The 11,994-nt window shown below is 51.0% G+C and overlaps 1 protein-coding gene across 1 annotated transcript in view; it reads right to left on the reverse strand.

Annotated features, from left to right (window-relative positions):
- The window catches only part of CDC42EP4 (CDC42 effector protein (Rho GTPase binding) 4), a 30,605-nt gene extending 26,225 nt beyond the window's left edge, over positions 1 to 4,380 (reverse strand). Inside the window, exon 1 of the mRNA XM_012662365.1 lies at positions 4,363 to 4,380. The gene's annotated coding sequence lies outside the window, so the exon portion shown is untranslated. The remainder of the gene's footprint in view (positions 1 to 4,362) is intronic.
- Between the last annotated feature and the right edge of the window lie 7,614 nt (positions 4,381 to 11,994).

The raw sequence follows: 11,994 nt of genomic DNA on the forward strand, positions 1-11,994 counted from the left end.
GTGTGTGTGTGTGTGTGTGTGCGCATCCGTTTGTCTTGGGAAGCCTTTGAGTCATAACAATAACTCATCCTGGTCTGATGTCAAGGCTAATTTACACTTCCCGGTCTGATGGCTTGATGCTACAGGACACTAGCTTTCCCCACTCTCCAAGCCGTCCGTCACCTCCACAAGCCAGTTGCTGTCCAGAAAACAGTTGTGTTGGAAGGCAAAAGACGTGTTAGGTCGGCTAGCAGTGAGGAGAGAGGGGCAGACTGCCCCAGGCCCAGGCTGGCGGTGTTTCTGAGTAGCAAGTGCCAGCCTGGCTGAGTAATGTCCCGGAGTCCTCCAGCTAAGCAAAATTTTGCTCATCCGAGGTCACCAAGAGGCAACAGGGACAGAGAGGTTGGGTGAGGAGGCTCAGGGGCCTTGTAATTGAGCCTGTAATAAACTAATTACACGAAAGCTTTCGGAAGAGAATGTTTCTCCTTCTTTACAAGCAAATAGTCTGGCTACTTTAGGGAGAATGATACAATGTTAGAGATCTCCTAAACCACTCGCTTTTCAGAACAGAAAACAAAATCCAGAGAGGCGAAGTGACTTGTTCAAGGGCACACAGCCCACTACTGGCGGAATCTGGGATGAGACATGAGCTCTCCTAACCCCGGGCCAGTGCTTGCTCGACGGCATGGCTGATTTTCAGATATTTTGAAATATTTGAATACTTCTGTAAGCAGGCCATTCCTGTCCCCCAGCACCCTCCCAAGTGAAACTGCGTGTGCTATAAAACAGATGCAGGTGGTCCTGCTGTGTGTGAAGTGGGGTGAGGGTTCCAGAGCCCACCTGCTCTGCCTCTTTCAGTGCAGTTCTTGGGGTACCTCTGGGAGACCCAAGGCTTCAGGACACTGTCTGAAAAATCGCAGCTCTAATCACGAGAAGACTAAGCCCTCAGTACGGTTTCCGTACGACGCCAGGCACTCGTCTCAGTTTCACAGCAGGGGCTGCAGGACCCAAAAGCTTTGCAGAGCTCCCGCCTCTGCGTGTGTGTCCTGGCAAATAGTGTCTCCTGGCACCTGGGCTCCTGAAAGGGGATGTTTGCTAGTGAGGATGACTCCTTGTTCACACCCCTTCCCCACCCGCACCCTACCTCATTTCCTCCCCCTCCTTTGCCCCTTTTTCATTTCACCACTACTCCCCCTTTCCCAGAGGGCGCAGAGAAGGTGTGGCTCCAGGTTGGGCAGCGTTTTCACCTGTGGAAGCCACAGGCAGGCTTGCTGATCTTGTCCGAAGGCAGACCGGTTGCCTGCGGATCTGAGGCAGCCCGAAGGTACATTCTGTTTGGCATACACAGTCGTTCCAATTACTATACTGCAGCAAAACAAACTCCTCCCAAAACAACCCTCTCATTATGCTTCTGGGCTCCATGGGTCTCAGGAATTTGGAGAGCATACAGAAAGCGTGGCTTATTTCTGCTCATGACGTCATGGGTCTCAGCCGGGAAGACTTGAACACTGGGGTGACTCAGTGGCTGGAATCACCTGGATCATCTTCACCCACATGTCTGATGGTAGATGCTGGTTGTCAGCGGGGATCTCGGCTGGGCTGTCAGCCAGGACATAGACTCATGTATGGTCTCTCCATGTGAGATAGTTGGGCTTCCTCACAAGATGGTGGCCAAGTGCCAAGCTCGAGAGTGCTGAGAGAACCAGGAAACTGTATCACCTTTTATGACTGTGTTAGTTTGCCAGAGCTACCATAATAAAGAACCACAAACTGGGTGGCTTAAACAGCAGGGTCTATTGTCTCACAGTTCTAGAGGCTAGAAGTCCGACATCAACATGGCGGCAGGTTGGGTCCCTCTGAGGACTGTGAAGGGGAACATGTTCCATGCCTCTTGCCTAGTTCCTGGTTGCCTCAGGCATTCCTTGGCTTATAGTACAGATGCATCATTCCAGTCTTCCATCTTCACCTGCTTTCTCCCTGTCTTCACGTTGTCTTCTCTCTGTACATGTCTGTTTGTGTGTCCAAATTCCTCCTTGATGAGGACACCGGTCATACTGGAGCAGAGCCCACCCTCATGACCTCATCTTAATTTGGTCATCCGTAAAGACCCTATTTCCAAATAAAGTCACATTCACAGGTGCCGGGGGTAAGAGTTCAACATCTTTCAGGAGGACGCAATTCAACCCATGACAATGACCTAGGCTTGCTCCTGCCTGTAGTCACCAGTCCCTCTCCCCAGGTTCAAGGAGAGGGAGGAAGGGAGGGTCTGCACCAGCTCTTGATGGAAAGAGTGTCACGGGCATGTAAGATGGGAGATGTTGCAGCCATTTTTAGAAGATACAATCTGCCACGATAGTGTTTAAAATACATATATTTTTAGTTGCTAGTATTTGAGCATACGGGGAATTTACATAGAAAACTTGATTTCTGGCTCTGGAAACATCAGAAGAACCTGACAAAACTGGGCACTCATTTCCCCACGGCAGCAGCCAGGGAGAGCCGCCCCTCGCAGGAGGAGGGCGAGCCCTCCGGCCACCCCACTTCCCACGTGTCCCTCTCCTGGGGCCCACTGTCAATTGCCATCTCGTCACTGTGCAGAACTGTCATTTCCCTTGCACTCAGCCTGTTCCTCTCATGCCTGTCCTTGCTGCCTCTCCCTTGGCAAGCACCCTCCCTGAAGGTGCCTCCCCACACTACTTCGCACAGAGGAAGCTCCCTGGGGACTAAACCCCAGGAAGTTCCCCGCAGGTGAAATCATGTCATGACCTGGACAATCCCACCCCCGCCCCCACCTCTGCCCTGGAGCAGGCAGAAGGCAAGGAAAGGAGCCCTGCCTCTGATTCAGGGACCCAGAGTCTGCAGGACCGGCCCAGGCAGGACGAGGCTGGACAAGCACAGGCTGATTGCAGAGGGAAGGACAGGGCGGGGGCGGGGAGGCCGCCTGGAAAACTGCAAACAGATGTGGTCATCACAGCCGCCAGCCTCCTTCTGCCCCTCCCCCATGGGTCTCCTTCCAAGAAATTACATCAGGGGCTACTTCTGAGGTGGCTTCCCTGACCTCCTGCCAATTCCATCCATTTGTATCTTCTAGAACTTTCCCAGATCTTCCCCGCTATTGGCCAAACACCTTTACGACAAATGCCGAGGAAAGTAAACAATGCCAAGGTTGCCAACCCTATTTCTGTGTCATCCCAGAACACTCGAACCGGAGCAATAATTTTCTCCATAGAAGAGTCCATTGAACAGAAAGCAGCCAGGCCCTGGGTCAGGGAATGGGTCTTGCTGTTCTGGACCTCCTGCAGGAATGTGGGCAGGTCCCTTCTCCCCGAGGAGCTGAGCCCTCTTCAAGCTTGGACACTTTATATTTTGGCTGGGACAAACCCCAGGCATCGGGGGTGTCCCTGAAGACCCTAGCTCTGTCACCTTGCACAGGTGACTTGGCCTCTCTGTGTCTCTTGCTCCTGCCTTTGTAAGAGTAAATGAACTAATTTATGCAAAGGACTTTGCAAAGTGTCTAAGGGTGAGCTATTGTTAGTATTTATGTGTGTCCCTGATGAAGTGTGGGTTTCCAGCATCCAGCATTGTAATGTTGGGTTCTAGCAGAAGCTGGTGAATGTGGAGTCTGGCCTCTCCCCTGCATGCCCAGACTAGAGCGGGGTGGTGTGGGCCCAGGCACCAGCACAGGAGCCTGCCCTGCCTCCCCTGTACCAGGCTCTGTGCCAGGCCCAGAAAGCAGTGGGTCCTGCCTCCATCTGCAAACGGGCGGGCTGTGCCCTCTCTGTGCCCCGACTCCAACGCACCCAGCGCTCCCAAGATCCTCTGCCTTTACCCAGAGCCAAGACAGAGGGGGCAGGGCCCCGGAGTTCTGGTCACCAGCATCTGTGGTTAATATTTTGCAGGTTGAAGGCCAGTGAGAGGTTTCCCTGACCTCAGGGAATGACTGTTGTTTGGCTCTTAGTGAGGAGTGGAAACAATTTTAAAAGAGGGGGAGGTTGGGAAGAAACAGGAAAACAAGTATCTCATAGTTGCCAATTTAATTCGGGGCCGGCTGTCGCTTTTCTGCGGAAATCTAAGACTGCTGGGGGAAGGGAGAGGAAGAAGAAGCGATCGGAAGGGAGGTCCAAGGTCCCAGCAGTGCCTGGTCCTGGGATCCCACCAGCTTCTGCCAGTTTATTGAACCTAAACTCCCAGAGACAAAAGATGCACATTCCAGCTCCAAGGAGAGCTTCTTATTCCTTCCCTAGGGCCGATGTAACAAATCACCACAAACCAGTGGTTTAAACCAACAAAGACGGATTCCCTGGCAGTTCTGGGAGCTACGAGTCCAGAATTAAGGTGTGGCAGGGCCGCGCTCCCTCTGTGGGCTCCAGGGGAAGGTCCTACCTTGCCGCTGCCAGCTCCAGACGGTTCCAGGCCATCCCGGGCATTTCTCAGCGTGTAGCTGCATCCCTCCGACCTCTGCCCCTATCTTCACAGGGCCTCTTCTGTGTGCGGCTCGACGTGTTCTCTCCTCTTCTTATAAGATCACCCGTCACTGGACGCAGGGCCCACCCGATCTAATATGACCTCGTCTTAACTAATCACGTCTGCAAAGATCCTACTTCCAAATAAAGTCCCATTCTGAGGTTCCAGGCAGATGTCGATTCTGGGGGACACTATACAGCCTCCCATGCTACCCTTGCCTACCTTACCTGGGGGTCACTCCAGAACCCCACGGAGGTTCCAGCAAGTGTGGACTTCACCACAAGCCGCTCGAGACTAGGGTTGGGCGAACTGTTTCCCTACGGCCCATGAGCCAAGCGTGGTTGTTACATTTTTAAGTGATTCAGAAAAAATAAAAACCAAAATGATATTACATGTGAAAATTATATGCAATTCAAATTTCAGAGTCCATAAATAAAACTGGATTGGAACACGGCCACGCACATTCGTTTACGTACCGTCTATGGCTGCTTCTGCGCTGCGGCAGGGGCTCTGCGGCCCACAGAGCTGAAGTGTTTACTATCCCGCCCTCCAGGGAAAACATTCGCTGACCTGAGGACACTGTTATTCCGAAACAAAGTTTCCTGCCTGGTCTGTGGCCCACACAGAGTTTGGAGGTCTCCCGCTCTGGGTCATGCAGTGTCTGAACCCTGGGCAAAGGCTGCTTAGTGGTTAAGAGAGGGGTGCACAGTGACACCAGGCAGGCCTGGGTTCGAATCCCAGCTCTGGCACTTCCACGGCAGGTGCGTTCACCTCTTCATGCGTGGGTGTGTTTACCTGTGAATGGGGAGACGGCATTCCACATCATGGGGCTGCCGTGAGGCCTACAGGACAGTTTAGGAGTGTGGCGCCTGCTCAGCCAGCTCAGCTGTTGTTCATGCAGCTCTAGTTGGCTTAAAAGGTTGCAGGCAACAGAAAGTCAAAGACGTCTTAAATTCTACGACACACCGGAAAATCCCACCTGTTGTGGTGGAAGCTCGCAGCAAGCCTCTTTGGGTCTAATTTCACTCTTTACGGACGTTGAGATGAGGAGTGCGTATTATCTGCCCTGGGTACGAGAGGAGGACTTTCCACAGGGACAGCGACATCAGAGAGCACAGGTGAGCCCCGCGGGCTGCTGCAGCTCCATGCGCCTCTCTTGCCCACTCCCCACCTTGCTCTACATCCCACTGGGGGGCTGCCCCATATGGACCGCATCCCAGTACCCTCTGAACTCCCATTGGGTTTGGACCATAAGAAGCCCAGGCAAGAGAATGGAAGGTGCAGGAGAGCGAGGCTGGGAGCTGTGGGTCCCCCAGCACCCTCCCTGACCCTGTTTGGGGTCTCTCTCTCCCTCCAGCCTTCTCTGCCTGGAGGTTCTGGTGACCTGTCCCTCCATTTGCAGCGTCAGGCCTGGGGAGGTAAGGACACCTGCTGTAGTCCTGGGTCCCACCCGTGATTTGGGACTGGGGGTGGCCTGTAGGTTCCCTTGTAGCTTCCCAGCACCTCACCCACAACCTGGTGAGTGGTCTCTTTATGCAACTCTCCTGAAATAAGCCTAATTTGAGTGTGCCAGCGCTTCCCAGCTTGCCCGATAGACTCTGAAAGACTAGCTTACCTCCCCCTAAGTTTCAAAGATTCACAAGTTTCCCACCGACACGCTTTCTGGCTGAGAAGAGTCTTGAGGCAGGGCGGAATACGACTGGGGAAGGCAGAAGTCAGAGTGACTGAGGTGGAATTGTGCCTAAAGCCTGGAGCTCTTGGAAGATTCCACATAAATGTCATTTTATCCGTGAACAATAGCACTAATCCCTTACATGTGGAGAGCGTTGCATGGCTTACGAATCATGCTCACACACCATCTCCCTTCTGACACCCACTCACTTTTCTATGAGGGGTACGGGCAGTTACCAGCACCCTCATTTTCTGGAAGGAGAAAACTGAGGTTCTGAAAGGTTTGCATGAGCCTCCACAATTTTAGAGTTGGGACTTGAACCAGGCACGTGGCTGATTTAGCAAATGAAAATACAGGATGCCTGGTTGTCTATGAATTTCAGATAAACAGCCAATGATGTTTTGGGATAAGTATGTCGGTGCAAAGTCTGATTTGTAAGTCATTATTTTATCTGGCAACCCTAACTTGAGCCCAGGTTTCTGATATTCAAGGCCTGTGTTTTCTGCTTCAACAGCTATGCTGACCAATAACATTCCCAAAGACAGCCTCTTACCAGTGCAATGTCTGCCAAATTTCCCAAACAATGGGTCAGTCCTGGGAAGTAGGAGAGGAGGTGGGGGCAGGGAGATCTCGTGGAAGGAGGATGCTTTCTGATTTGGTAGACAGCCCTATAAAGACCCCCCCCTCCGTCAGAAAAGTCAGGGCAGTTTCCTCTGGACATTAGTGAATGTGTCCCCGAGCCCTCTGTCGGGAAAACTGGCATGGGAATAGCATAGACCCTCAAGTGGTAAGACACGGGCTTTGAAAAGGCAGTAAGAGGATGAGCCTCCCTCTGAATTTGGGGTCATAGTATCCCACCTGGCTGGGATACTGAGCAGGAGATACAGCACTAGAAGAAAGTTGACTTGCTGGTCTTTCCATGCCACCCCGAGTCCCAAATCGCAGCTTGTATCCAGGATGTCCCTGTAGCACTCCAACACGGCAGTCCCACGGCCCATCTGTCAGAGGGGCTTGACGCTGGGCCAGGAGTCTGCCTGGGAACCAAAAAGAGCAGCTCCGGTGGTTTGGGGCTTGCCCTTCCAGGTGCAGGAAGGAAACTGGGCCGGGGGGTGGGGCCTGGGGGAGGGCCCCTCTGGAGGTCACCGCTGCCTCTGAGATTACATACCTGTGCTTTCCTCCATGAGTCAGACGCTGGAGGAGGCAGAAGCTGCACCCATCCCACCGACAGCGTAGTGAGACTAGCAGAGGTTGGACTCAAGTTCAAGTGGAAGCTGGAGTTAGTGGGACCCAGGTCTGCCAAGCCCATGCTCTTTCTGTTAGCTCAGCTAACCCAAAGTGCTTTTATCCCATTTAGCAACTCTGGGAGCATTAAAGAGAGACCCTCCGCTGAGTTCAGAGAGACCTTCCTGAGTTTTTCCCGGTGAGGTTCCCTCAGGGGACAGCAGTGCTTTGTGCAATCCAAGCCAGCGTGTGGTCTCTGCACTGTGTCTCCTGGGCTGGGGAAGCACCATTTCCCCACCATCTTCTTTTTAGCAGATTTGCCTTCCTTCCTTTATTTATTTATTTTGGTGTAGGCGTGGTATTTTTTTTTCCCCTGGTGTATTTGGTCGTGGGGCTATAGATGGCCAAAGTCCACGCTCACTGGCTACAGTTAGGGAGGGGCCAGCCTAGGATTCAAAATGAATGAGGAAGAAGTTTGGAAGGAAGGAACACTGTGAGGCTTCTCGCAGGTCTAGAACAAAAATGCTTTCTGTGTGTGCCGCACTTCTTGGTGTTCAAAGCCTTTTCTTTCAAACCCCGTTATTTTTACAACAGATCTTTACAACAATCAGATTGGCAGTAGATCAGGGATCACTCATGTCCCCTGAGAAAAGGCAGTTTAAGCCATACCATTTGCAAGGGACCATTCTGGAATCAGAACCCACTCTTTTGACTCCTGGTCCAGAATGTCTTCCATGTTACTGTCCTTTAACCAAACGTTCTCAGAGTAGTGGATGTGCAGTTACTTCTAAGGTGGGGTTCCAAATTATGTGTAAGATAAAAATTATGTGTAGTCAGAACGACCCCTGAAAATCCCTTTACCAACCTGAAAATTGGTCATAAAGTATAGTGTACATGGTTGCACTGTGATGTATCCAGAAGCGTGCTTACCGGACCTCCACTTAACCGATAGCCGTACTGATGGACGCCCTGAACTCCTTCTGCAAAGCACAAATGCCCCTGGTACCCTGAATACTGAAGGCGGCAGGCTGCTTCCTACCAGCCCCGTACACTTCTGCTCCTACTCGATTGAGTTTTGTTTATGAAGAGTCAGTTCCATCACTGTTCCCAAACTTGTTTATGCCAGTTGTACTTTTTATATATAGTAATTATACAATTTAATGAAATATGATGTAAGTGGATAAAAGAGGAGTGGAGAAGGAGAATTGTTATTTCTCTGAAAATTACAATGCATGCTTTGGAAAAGGAATGCTTTGGTAAAGGAAAAGTTGCAAAAAGTGAAAGAGTGTGTTAAATTAGTCATGGATAAGACCTGTAAAATATTAGGAAAAGATAATATCTAGGATTCTGCTCTTCTATCAATCTGTAATTTCTACATGTCCTTGCTTTACTTTAAAGAAACAGGCCAGGCACAAGGTGGCTCACACCTGTAATCCTAGCACTTTGGGAGGCCAAGGTGGGAGGATTGATGGAAATCAGGAGTTTGAGACCAGCCTGGGCAATGTAGTGAGACCCTCTCTCTACAATAAATAAATAAACAAACCAACAGAAACTGGAAAGCACTGATACTGCATTATGGGTGTGATTTATGCAAGACAGACAAAATAAACACTCCATACTTTGAGCCCATTCTCAAAAAAAGAATAATGCAATGGCCCAACATCAGATTGGCAAATGAATTTACATTTGTGTGTTTTAAGTAAAAATAAAGTATTTAAAGTATATATAAAGTATATAAATTCCCTGCTTTAGCTGTGTTTTGATCAGTTGAGCACGCTTTGTGTGAATAAATGTCTCATGTGCATTATATAATAATGTAGATTATGCAGAATAAATATATTCATTGAATGGCATTACATGCACTATTAAAATTATTTCTCCTTCACTCTCTCTTGAGTCCATATGACTTAATTTACGTCAGATAAAGGTGGCATAACGCAACAGCACTGTATTCATAAATTCAGCAATCCAAGGCTTAACTCTAACCTTGGGTAGATTAACTGGGTTAGGGCCACCAGAAAACATAGTGTTTCTCATGGCATCAAGATGCTGGTTTTGTAGAAATTAACATGAGTGGTCAAGGAGCTGGCCTTGAAATATCAGAGAGGCAGCGACTGTCTCTAGAGCCAGACTCCTTAAGCACAAAACCAGTCTCCACCACTTCCTGAAGGCAAGTCACTTAAACTCTCTCTGCTCCGAGTCCCCTCCTAGGGGTTCGTCACAAAGAGTCCATGAGTTAATAAACGTAAAGGGATTAGAACAGTGCCTGGCACAGAGTGAATGCCATATATGTGTTAGCTATTGCTATTATTAGTATTAGGAGTATTATTCACTATCATTTGCATCATGCATCTGAGAAACTCTTATCCTAAAGTTTAAATAGAATAGCGTGTTTCGCTTGAAGGCACAGACGTCCACTCACCTGTGAGTTAAGCGGGCAGGCAGGTTGGACTTTGACCCTGCGAAAGCAGGGCACGGCTATAAGTGGCCGTGTGGGGAAGGGATTGCTGGGGAATGACAGCGGGAATAGGTGTCCCCATTCACCTTCCAGGGAGAAAAAGAATGAAAGTTGCTTCAAAACTCCAAAAAAAAAAGTTTATTTATAAAATACTGACAGTTTGACAGGACATGGGACTTCTCGTGGTATATATTTCAAATCAATTTCCTTCTTACCTTCCATTTAAAAAATAAACCTGCTAACAAGCTATATGACATATAGATATATACTTTTTTTCTTACAGATAGACACCTGCCATAATGAATACTCTCCCCATAATTTTTCGTTATATCTTTTAAATCAAAAAATAAAGATTTGTGTTGATTTTTGTTTTTGGAGTCTATGTGGGTGAAGAAAGGTAACACATTTAAATGCTTTTGGTTATTCTTATGGAAACAGAGAAGGGGAGGTGGTCCCAAGGTGTCACCTGTGCCCAGGGTGGTGGTCGGGGGTGCTGTGTGCGCATGCCCGCGGGCGCCCCTGCACGGGACCACGCAGGCACTGGGGAGCGGGCGGCGGCTTCTCAGTCTTCCTCCTCCACCTCCTGCCCACGAGCCCCTCGCCCAGCCTAGGCACCGTCAGACGCGCACTCTGGGAAGCTGAGGGAAGCCCCTGCCCAGCCAGAGTGACACTGTGGCGAGGCTCTGGCACCTTTAGAAGCACTGCCCAGGGAGGTGTGGGCAGTGACAGAAGGCCTCAAGGCAGCGTGCGCTGGGCGGGGCAGCCCCTGCTGTGTCTTGTTTCCTCTGAATTACGGCAGTGTCAGGTTTGGGGTGGGAGTTGGTGGGGGAGAAGAGGGGGAGGCAGCCTGGGTCTGCACACTCCCTGGAGCCCTAGGAGGAAGGTGCTTCCGGAGCCCACGGCATCTTTTTGGTTTGTCTTGGCAGTCTGGGCCAGCAGCTGATGCAAACTCTGGAGGCACAGCCAGGACGGGGAGAGAGCAGCCCTGGCGTGCTCGGCCTGGGCTCCTGGGTGTAACACCGGAGATTGCCTTAGAACACAGCGAGGCAATGCCGAGGCGGCCAGGTGCGTCCTGGTGTGAACCTGCTTGTGGTGGAGTCACACGAGCAGGGGCCCTGGCATCATTGGCTCAGGAAATCAAAGGCCAGGGAGGCTCCCCGTTACCCATGGGCAGTGCCCACCACCCCTTTCTAATGTGGCCAGGTGTCTGGGAGGAGGGTTGGGAGCCTCCACTGCCCCAACGGATATGTAAACAAGGGCAAAGAGATGTCTTCTTAAAAATTCTAGAGCCCCACAGCTGGAGACCTGGACTGCCAGATGTGGCTGGCACGGCAGAGGCAGATAAGTGGGCATTGACTAAGGGTGGGGCTTTTACCTCGGGCCCAGCTGACCTCATGGGCTCGCCTAAGAGATCTGCTTTGCACAGAGTCCTTACCCTCTCAGGCAACAGATCCCAGCCACAGCCCAGGTGCAAGTGACTCAGGCCGCCGTGCGTCACGGGGAGACACAGCTTACACCATCAGAGGGAGCTGCAAGAGCCTCTTTGCTAACACACAGACATGCGTGTGCTCTGTGCATATCTGTGTGTGCACGTACGCGTTGGCCTGGGTGCGAAAGAGCGTGTGGGGAGAGGGAGAAGGAATATCTCAGTGCGCCAGGTGATTCACTAAAGGCAAAGGAAAATTGGCCTCATGTGCAATTTATACACACATACACAATGTTTTTACTCACCCCTGCTTCCTCCCCAAAAATCCCTCACTGGGCTGGGATAAAATAATCCCCTAGTGCAGACTGGGAACTTCCTTAAATGGTTCAACACTCAGCAGATAGGGAAAAGGGTGAAGTTGTTAAAAACTAAAAGATGAGAGGAGAGAAAAGAAAGCGCAGCAGCGTGCTCACAGGTGGGCGGCTGCAGATGTGCTGCTATGGAGACGCCAGATGTGCAGAGGGGCAGGGTGGGGGCTGGCAGGGGCGGGGGGCGGGGTGTCCAGCTGACAAGTCCTGGAGGCTCCTGAGCACCTTATTTCCTGGAGGAGCAAAACCTTGGCCCTTTGTCCTCCACGGGGGGAGAGCTTCCCTTCCAAGACCCCCTGAGTGGAGAAACGACTGACTGGACCCTGGAGCTGGGGCAGCCCGTCTGCGGAGCCGCCTTCCACCATCTGCCCATTCACATCTCCCCGGGCTCCAGTGTGCTGGGAAA

The sequence above is a fragment of the Propithecus coquereli genome, unplaced genomic scaffold, assembly GCF_000956105.1.
Source record: "Propithecus coquereli isolate 6110/MARCELLA unplaced genomic scaffold, Pcoq_1.0 Scaffold76, whole genome shotgun sequence".
Taxonomy (NCBI): domain Eukaryota; kingdom Metazoa; phylum Chordata; class Mammalia; order Primates; family Indriidae; genus Propithecus; species Propithecus coquereli.